Raw genomic sequence first — 10,455 nt, forward strand, 5'->3', positions numbered from 1 at the left:
CATGGTTTCCTTCACCTTTTCCGTATCCTGTTTCGGCTGGATCTCTGCGATTCACACCCACTTCACTATCTCTATCTAACAAGCATTGGTAACACTAGTAGTGGTAGCATCAAAGATCAGTAATCATTAATGCTGTTGACTTTGTATTGAATTCAATGTTAATTAGTAATTACCTTTAAAAAATGTTGTAGTTTATCAACTATTGCTAAACACGTTTGAATGACTATCTTTCCTATTGTTTGTGCAGAAACTATGTAGAGGTATTGTAGACGAAAATAGCTTTCTCCTATGTTTGGTAAATTACACTGAATTGACTGAAACCCATGCAGCTTTGATATCATGCATCATACCTGTAGCCAAAAATCTCAATGTTGGTGCCAATTTTTCTCCTGGTGGAATTGCTTTGCGCAAGTGAGTGTCTATATGTTATTTCTGGTGCAATCATTGCCAAAATAGACGGAAAGGAATCTATATCCCTTCTAAGACAGATTTTGTAGCTTGATTCATCTCCCATCTGTAGTTCCTTTAATAGCTGGTGATATGCTCCATAGTTGTTACAATTCAATATCAATTTTCTAGTCAAAACTCTCCTATTTCTTCGCTTTCTGTGCCTTTTAGGTATCAAAATAGCTATGACACAAGCAGCTGCTGCAACTCTTCTTGACACCATTAATACTGCTAAATAACTATTGGTGTTATTTAACTATTCAAACAACAAGTTGAATAGTGTATTGTCATGCCAAGAAGCAACATGTTGCTTTCAACAAGTTGCTAGCAACATGCTGCCAGTAGTGTATGTTGGGCTTTAAGTAGCAACACCATCAAGCAACTTTTTCTCCATTTTAAACTTGCATGGTCATGTGATCAGTCATGTGATGTCATTTGTAATACGGTAAGTAAACAGAAACATTAAAAATTGGTTATACAGCAATTTCTCCACTTCTTGCTTGGAAGAACGATATATGAAGGCTAATCACTCGAGATAGGTAAGCTGCATTGACGCGCAAAAAGCACCAATCGATAGAAACTTGTAAAAGCAATTTTTTGATATGATGATATATTTTTTCAAATTTTTTGTTAAGGTTGATATTTTCAGACCACGTCACAATTAATGATTAATGCAACAAGTCATGCTTTAGGCTTGACTAAGCTCTGATTTAATAACATCACAATGTGGGTCACACAAATTCCATGCAGTCACTTAATATCTTTGTAATTATGAATGAGTGAAGAACATGGACTAATGTCTAAGACTGCTAATTTATACATACCTATATCGCAAATGATTATGATTACTCAACCCTGACCCTGGCCTTTTACTTGTATAAGAACTTATGCCATTTCAATACATTGTTTTACTGATTGTTTTAATGGTAATAGGTATGACTAACAATTCCTGTTAGTGACACTCATAGAATCCATTATTTTATAATTTGGTGAAATTTATCATATCTTGCTTGAAATAAATTTTGCTGTTCGTTCACACTATTACTTAATGGCACTTCCTTTATGTCACAGTCACATGCAATTCACCACAACAGTTCTCCTTTACTTAATACTTTTGTCACCTCTCTCTCTTTCATTACAGATGCAAAGATAGCCATTACAGTTGATGGTACATTGAAGGTGTGGTTGATTGACACTATTATTGAGATGAAGGATTTGACTGATCTGTTTGAAGAGAAGTCCACGTTCTACGTCTATCTAGTCCTCTCTCATTGACTTCAGAGTCATTTCCTCACTTCTCATTAGCTCTTGTTGTTTACACCCAGCAATCAAATATAAGGTAAGATCTTACTAAAGATCTTGCCAATACAGCATTACAGATCTTACAAGATTATGGGACAAGATGTTCCAAATTCTTGCAAGATTACTATCTTTTCGGATCTTATAAGATCTTGCATTTTTGATATCTTGCATAATCTTTTCTAATAATTATCAATTATTCTCTTTTATAAATTTCAGTTATATAATAAAAAACTAAGTCAAAAAACTACAATCTCTTAAAGCTAATTGTTTGCCTCTATTTGCTTTGTCTGTACACTATTGATCTTCTCCAAACTTCTCAAGCAGACATTCTATAGTCGGCAATAAACTTTATTAATTGCTATAGATGTAGAAATTACCTTCAAGTATTAATTTCCACCTCTCTGTATCTAAACCAGGTCTGGTGGTCCTCTTCGATGCTTTGTAGCCATTTCGGCGTCACTGAATATTGCATCCATCAGTGCTAGTGCATATTTTGCTGGATGTGGTGCTTTTTCCAATAGATTGATGCCAATGTCCTATAATTATTGAATAACCTGTATATACTTCAATAAAAAATAATACCGTTACAAATTTAGTGTCAACTTTCTTTTCACCATCAACCTAATAGAAAATATACTCATGTATAAATTTTTAAGTTTTACTTTAGAATTTTGAAGTGCTTGAAAATAAAATCTACCTTTCGTTCTATTTGACGAAGTCTATTTCAAAATTATTCTCTAAATAATATGTACTGTATTATTTGTAACATACTTCAGTGCTACAAGTACCATTCATAGTAGATCTACCATTTTTGGGAGTCAAAAATGGAGTTTTAAATTCAGCCAACTGAAAAGTTCATATTAACTAGTTACTTTAACATTGTATTACTTTTGGTATGTTGCTAAGTGGAGTCCCTGGCTGTAACTAAAATTAATTTGTAAGTTAAAAATATTGCTTTACTTGACTTGATTGCTGAGAAATGGCAGATCAAAATCAACACCGCAAAATCCTATTGCACTATCTCAAATCAATTCCTGTGATGGTACTTGATTGTCAAGTGATAATCCAAGTAAATTTTAACCTGTGATAAAGAATATGTGTTTATTTTATCCATAGGCATTATAATAATTGACTCCTGTTAACTATTGACTTATGTTGATTTTTGAATTATACAATAACTTTAATAAACAAAAAATAATAATAATAATGATACTATCAATACTTATCTGTATACCCTTTATATTTGATATCTCTTCATCTAGGTCGGATTCAGATTCAGCTTCATTGCCAATCTTTAAAGTTTCTTCTTCTGTTTCACAGTTGAAATCTTAGCTCCTGGAACATAAAGAATTAACTCAATGTTAAAAATCTATATCATATATATTGCAAAACAATAAAAAATTTTTGAAATAATTTTTGATGCAACTAGCAGAAGGGTCAAAATCATTATTAAAATAAAATAATACCAATATAAATTAAACATTGTTAAGATTTAAAATAATTTAACATCATAGAATGATTATTTAAGTGTTAAGACACTAATGTTTCAATTGTTGAATTTCTGTTGATTCTTCATCACACGTCACTGTCTTCAATTACATTTGCTTTTTGTGGCTATTTATTTTCTCAAACAACATTAATAAAATTGTCATAGCTTACTTGCTGGTGGTGGCTTTGCTCCTAAATGTAGGATGAATACTGAGCCACTAGCAAAATTGAAATACCCTTATTTAATGTGTGTTTCTAAAACAACAACTTAATATGGTTTGCCTTAATTTAGCTCTCTAGATCACAGACTGAATTTCCAAGTAAAATATCTTTTCTGGTAACCTTTTCATCACATTCAATTTCCAGAAATCTTGAGGAAAGTACATAATTATTTTCCTGGCTAGTGCCATGACTCAGACTGTCTTACTACTCGGCATCACATGCATAACTTTTCCAAGAGAACAATCATAATGTAAAATAGCCAACTTACTACTGTCCTTGTTTAGCTCTGCTACTTTTAGTTAATTTGTTTCAAGAAATTTTTGGGAACGCTGCCTCTTTCTTTTCCCAGTGGCATGGTGGCATTTGATGACATCGTGGCCTAATGTATGTGTAGGCCTTGGCTCAAAATAGCATATACAGAATTGAATACAAAGTATACTTTGCTGTAGTAGAATGCCAAAGAACACGAAAATAGCTCAAAGAGAATAGAATTGAAAAGTACACTACAGTACAGTGACTCTCTAGTCTGGGAGAGAATGCAGCAGTGCAGTGAGTGGTAGGCTGAGTGCACTAGTACAGCTGCAAAGGAAAACTCATGTGATGCTAAGAATAATCACGTGATGCAATAACAATTGGATGCAAAATTTGCAATAATTATCATAAGAAATGCAATACAATGTAATTATAATGTGAATACTATAGTAACTATGACATACATGTACATGTAATTATTATTTTGATTATTGTAGAAGATTATTTTTAATTGTGATTCTGGCTTACAAGATCTAAACAAGATGATCCTACAGCTGCAATATATGCCAGTAAATACTTCTTTGACATTATGTCTTCTGCTGCTATTCGAAAAGCTAAGCATCTCCTTTGTTGGAAGCAAGGTCGTGGGGATGATATTGGCAAGTCAACAGAGCTCATTGTTAAATCTCTAGTGAACAAATTGGAGAAGCAGGAGGCCGGTTCCCTGGAAGAGCTAGAATGTGCCCTTTCCCATACCAATCCACAAACACACTGTGTGACAATAGCTCGAACTTTCGATCATAGTGGTCGCATGCAAGTGGCCCACATAAGAAAGTTGCCACATGTTTTATACTGTCGTTTGTGGAGATGGCCTGATCTAAAAAATCATCATGAGCTGGAGCTCCTTGAAAACTGTGAATTTGGTTATTCAAAAAATAAAGATAAGGTCTGCATAAACCCTTACCATTACAAAAGAGTTGAAACACAACATAATTTTAATCTAAGTGAGTGTTAAGCCTGCCTTTTACAATATAAGTGGTTTTATGAGGGAATTGTTTCCCAAAATCTTTTAAAACTATTTTTAATTGTGAGTTGCCATATGCATGGGTACGTCAGTATTAAATTGATTTTTGCGGATTTTATTTTTGCAAATTGAAAAGGAATCTGTGTAAAATTTTCAACACTAAAAACCACTTATATGGTATTTGTTTTTTTCTGGTTGTTTCTAATGGTATTTACCATTTGGTTTTCTTTTAGTTTTACCACCTAATCAATGTTTAGATGTAGACCTACCATCAGGTTACACAGTATAATTATATTGATGTGTGCACATGCTCTACACCCACATTAATTACAATGAGCCTATATAGTGCATCATTTCTTATGAGTATATATATAATGGTTGCTTGTTATGGGCATTTGTTTGTGTATGCGTGTTCATGATTTGTGAGCTAATGTTTTTGTGTTGGGGCTAATTATGTAGACCACCCTATGCCAGACTTGATTGCATATAGGAAGATTATTAGAATTTTTAAAGTTGTAAGGCATGCATGGTTAAGGATCTTGGCTGCCATTTTGGTTGGTAACTTTCAATGAAGTATTTCTGGAACAATTGTTTGACCAAATATTTTACAGGAGATTTAAACTTAAAGGCAATTTTAAACTTTCGATAGAGCTGCAGCGAAAAGTGAGACAGTTTCTTTATGCATGCCTCCATTGACTTCCATAACAAACTTGCCAACGAAAATTGCAGCCACAGATGCATGGGCCTATACTACATGTATAACAACTTATAGCTTTTCTAATTCATGCCTAGGGTCAGCAAGTATTGATCAAGTTCTTTTCTGCATCAAGGAAGCTCATTTTTATTGATCATGCAATTATATGCTTTTGGGTAATTTTGTTCCCAAATTTTTCTTATAACCATAATAATTTTTAGCATTGTTTGCATGGGGTACGGTCAGTTCTCCACCTAACGATCTCCCTTAAATGGACAGTATCTCACAGCATATATGCATATCTTCTACAAAAGGAAAAATTGCAAGAGTGTACTACACATGTAAACAAAACAGTTGAGTATGATAACAGGTGAATATGATTGTCAGAAGCAGCTAAATTTTACTGTTCTTTCAGATTTAAATTTCTTTTTGCTACAGCTATAATGTATGAATTTTAAACAGTATCATCTATTAGGAAATTTTAATTGTGATTTAAATTTTACTGGGTTAGAATTTTGTAAAAATTACATCACCCATATAATTACATGCCACATTTAATAATACATGACACACGCTTATTTAGTAAAAATTAAATCACAGCACAATTTTAAAACGCAAAATTTTTTGCCACACTAATTTCCTGATCTACGGTATTATATTCCAAATGTACTGCTTTACTTGTCAGGGATTGAACTGACATTAGTCGTTAATAGTACATTTATATCAACACATTAATTTTATCCAATCATGTACATGAACTGTATTATGTGAAATTATGATTGTGTATTGACCTTTAAGTTTTTATATTATTTTTATAAGTAGATTCTGGAACTGTTGCTGAGCAATACCAAAAGCCTCCAATTTGGTGTAGTATAGATTACTGGGAGCTGGATAAACAGGTAGGAGAAACATTTAAAGCTTCACTCAATGATGTGGTTGTGGATGGATTCATCAATCCTTCTACTACTGGTAGTAGGTTTTGTCTAGGTGTACTCTCAAGCAGTCATCGTAGTAAAACGATTGAGGATACTCGTTGCCTTATTGGTAAAGGTGTTCATCTTAATTATGCAATTGGTGCAGTTTCTGCAGTATCCGTTGGTCAACATCCAGTTTTTGTTCAAAGTAAAAACTTGAACTATCTTAATGGATTTCTTCTAACTACAGTATGTAAATTTCTTCCTGGCTGTAGCTCAAAAATATTCAACAAGGAACATTTTGATACCCTGTTAGCTCAGTCTATTAATCAAGGCCTTGATTCCATTATGAACTTATGAAGGTGTACTATTAGGCTGAACTTTGTCATGGGATGGGGTGCTGATTATGGCTAATAAGATACAACTAGCCACCCTTGCTGGATTGAGATACATCTTCATAGTCCTTTTAATAAACTGGACCAAGTTCTGAAAAAAATTCCCCACGGAGACCGAACAATAGACTCCAATGATGATGATGTCTCAGATGATGATTATTATTTTGTTGCATTTAACTATCTAAAACGTTACAAAAATTAAAAAAAGTTAAAATTTTCAATTCATGAATTGCGATGCTTTTGAGCAAATCTTACATGTGTTCAAAAAATAGCCAGAAATTGTGATATTATAATTCTGTACAAATTTTTACACTCATAATGTAGCATATACAAATATGTAGAACATGAGGTGTACAAATTTGAACAATCGCACAATAGGTATGCCAATATACAGCACTCATTTGCCATTTTCTTTCTAAAAAAATTTTGGGAAGTAGATCTAATGGAATTTTTTGACAATACTGCAATATTCAATTACTTTCTGTATACAAAATTAATTTTGAAACAAACTTTTAATAACTTTTAAAAATAATGTGTGAAAGTTAAACTTATACGTATATAGCATGTAACATAATGTACGTTTGAATTGGTATTAGCTAATGTACTTCAAATTTATTAGGAAAAGGTATGACATACATCGCCTTTTGTCCTACAATGGGCACCTTGATCTTGACACATTTATTAGTTATGTTCTTTAAAGGAACTACAACCAGTTCTTGGGTAGAAACTACATGAACAATTTGATTTTTCAGTTTATCAAGGCATTGGATGTCATTGATGCTCTGTGTAAGACTTGGAGACAGAGCACAAATAGGTGATGTTTCATCTTTTTGGTGAAGAATGCGAATTATGCTTAAAGTAGGTTGTGCTTGCTGAAGTGAAAAGAATTTTCTGATTTCACCATAACCAGTACCACCAGATGGCAAAATGAAGCTGCAGTAAGTGTTGATTCTAGTCTTGCTTCTCAAGTATTTATTGCTGCAGTAGACTAGACCTGACTTCAATATCCTATCAAAGCATTGCACTTCATGACTTGAGAGGCTGAAGCCATTTTGTGTAATTAACTGCATCTCATCGCTAGTTAGCGATTGTAATGAAGTTTTTCCAATTATGTAGCAATCGTCTTCAACTATGTGCATAGTGTTACTTTTGGTAGATAATAAATTTTCAATGTATGCTTTCGTTTCTGATGATTCAAACTGGCTTAATTGATGTAACTTAACAGGGAGTGATTGAGTTAGTTGTATGTTAAAACTCATTCGAAGCAAAATTTTTCTTGTACCGTGGAATGTGCATGAAAGGTAGCCATTAAGGTTTTCAAACCCAAACAGAGAATAGGCCCACATGGGGCCCCAAATGTCTACAATTCCAGCCATGTGCTCCAAGGAATGCATATAAGCGGTATAAATGTTCGAGGAATAGATATTTCCTGCCTCCCGGTAAAAAGTAGACAGCATTTTATGTGCAATCTGAAGATTAGATTTTTTAATATGGTCTGAAAGGAGTATGTGGATTGCAGATATGAGTAAAACAAGATGCTGACTGTATTCTGTTGGAAGAAAAACTGAGACAATGGGGAAAGCATAGTAAAGAACCCATGCTCTGTACTCTGATGCCTTGAAGAAGGACAAATTGTTGATAGAATGAGGAAGTCGTTGAATTTCATTTGGAGGTTTCACTTTTGAAACCAACTTATCAATGGTCTTTATATGCCTTCGAAGACTGTATGGTTCTGAATGGTATGAAGATCCAAACCATAGCTTCATTAGTTGCTTGAATACCCCTTCAAAAAGTGAGTGCATATAGTCTATTGGTATGCAAACAGGGATTTCTAGGACATCAGATAAAACAGAGGTGCCTTTGATGCCATATACTGAAACATTTAACATTTCAGCTTTAACAGCCCATTCCTTCATCTGCTTACTTTCTCGTAATTTATGGTTATCATCAGGTGGATAAATATGTGCTCTGTTTACAATCCTACCTTTGTCCAGACAATAAGTACAGCCGTATTCACCATTGAATTGTTTGGTATTAGTTGCTGCTGCTCTAGCAGGCAGATCAAAAACAGCCATTACTAGCTTAGCTCTAATACAAACTGCACTTCCTGGAATTCTAATACCATTATTACTGATAGATGCTATGTTTTCCACGATTGGCTGCAATAGGGTTTTCATGTTAGGCTTGTTAGGACCAAACCAAAGAGCAGCAACAATGAGGTTATCCATTCTCATTCGCTGCTGAGGTGGAATGCTGGTGCACATCAAATACACAGGCCATGACTGCCTTTTGAAGATTTAAATACCGGGACACCATCAGTTGATAACACTAAGCCTGTGTTATGAGAACATGACAAGAACCCATCCTTTGCCATCAAGTTTTGAAAAGCTTTTCCATCATAAATATCACACAGACATGATGAGTCATGCATTCTTATATGTGGATACTGGAAATTGTCATGTTTCTCTGTATAAAAATGAATTCAAAAATTTCAAGCCAATAGTCCCTTACCATATAGTTGTAGCAATCGCTGTTCTAATGATAATAGTACTAGGTCACATATGTCAGCATTAGTACAACAATTGCATTTAGGTTTTTTATCAGGCAACTTAATATAGCAATTTGAGCACAAGTGGATCAAAGTATGCTGGTTCAACTCCATTACAAACTTTTTGAGCTCATAGAAAGTATTAGGAAGATTGTTTGGAGATGGACAGTGACTCTATAATATTCAAATGCATCATTAATAAGTAAAAGTGCACCATTTAACCTTCATTAATGCTATCAGATCTTCTACTGCTTTGTATGATAACCTGTTCTTTACAGCATAATGCATTATTGTGTACCAACTGGTTTGCTTATTCATCATGCTTCCTTCAAAGAGAGGAACATCTATATTACTTTCTAAATTGAAATATTATTGATACACATAATCATATTGTTCCAAACCTGATGTTCTGCTTTTTTCATTATCATCATCATTACTACTTGTGTCATCATAATCTGAGGTTGAGTTTGATAAAATCAATGCATCATAATGTATGCCATGCACATGCTAGCTAACCTTCTCCAGTATCACTACTGTCACAAAAATCATCACCTGCATAAAGGCATGCTTAATTTGCATTAAATTATTAATTTATTTTTATACTTTGAAGTGGCATATCATCATCACTAAAAATTAAAGAATACTCTTCCTCCGCACTGTCATTGATGACTAAAAACATTAAAAGCACAATCTGCAATGAATATGGAAGTAGCTTTGTTGCATGCAGTTCAGCTAACCTCCTGCCTTTTCACTATGACTAAGTGCATCACAGTAATTGTAATTATCATTACCTACATGCTCAGTGTTTGAGTTTGCATTAGGATTTGACATAATTTACCTTCAATGGGAGCATCTGTACTAGGAACAGTGCTGTCTTTCTCACTTTCATTATTGACTATACACAGCCAAGAATTATCATGCTGATACAGTAGCACATGCCCAAAATCAATGAATTATTATTATTATTATTATTATTATTTCATAAACCACACAATTAAATTTATAATTGGGACACTTCCTCATCAGTTTATAACAAATAAACTTTGATGTTCTAGTTCTCGGCACTCATATGTTTCCTCAATATTCTCGCTGTTCCTAATAGAGCTGTCTTTTGTAGACGTTCCACTCGAACCTTAATCCCCAACTTCTTTATCCACCTCTCAAAATTA

At 33.7% G+C, this 10,455-nt stretch overlaps 1 pseudogene; it reads left to right on the top strand.

The window, feature by feature from the left end:
• The first annotated feature begins 4,300 nt into the window (after nucleotides 1-4,300).
• On the top strand, nucleotides 4,301-6,940 carry LOC100632757 (mothers against decapentaplegic homolog 1 pseudogene; annotated as a pseudogene).
• The last annotated feature ends 3,515 nt before the right edge of the window (nucleotides 6,941-10,455 follow it).

This window comes from Amphimedon queenslandica, unplaced genomic scaffold (genome assembly GCF_000090795.2).
Source record: "Amphimedon queenslandica unplaced genomic scaffold, v1.1 AMPQUscaffold_13280, whole genome shotgun sequence".
Classification (NCBI taxonomy): domain Eukaryota; kingdom Metazoa; phylum Porifera; class Demospongiae; order Haplosclerida; family Niphatidae; genus Amphimedon; species Amphimedon queenslandica.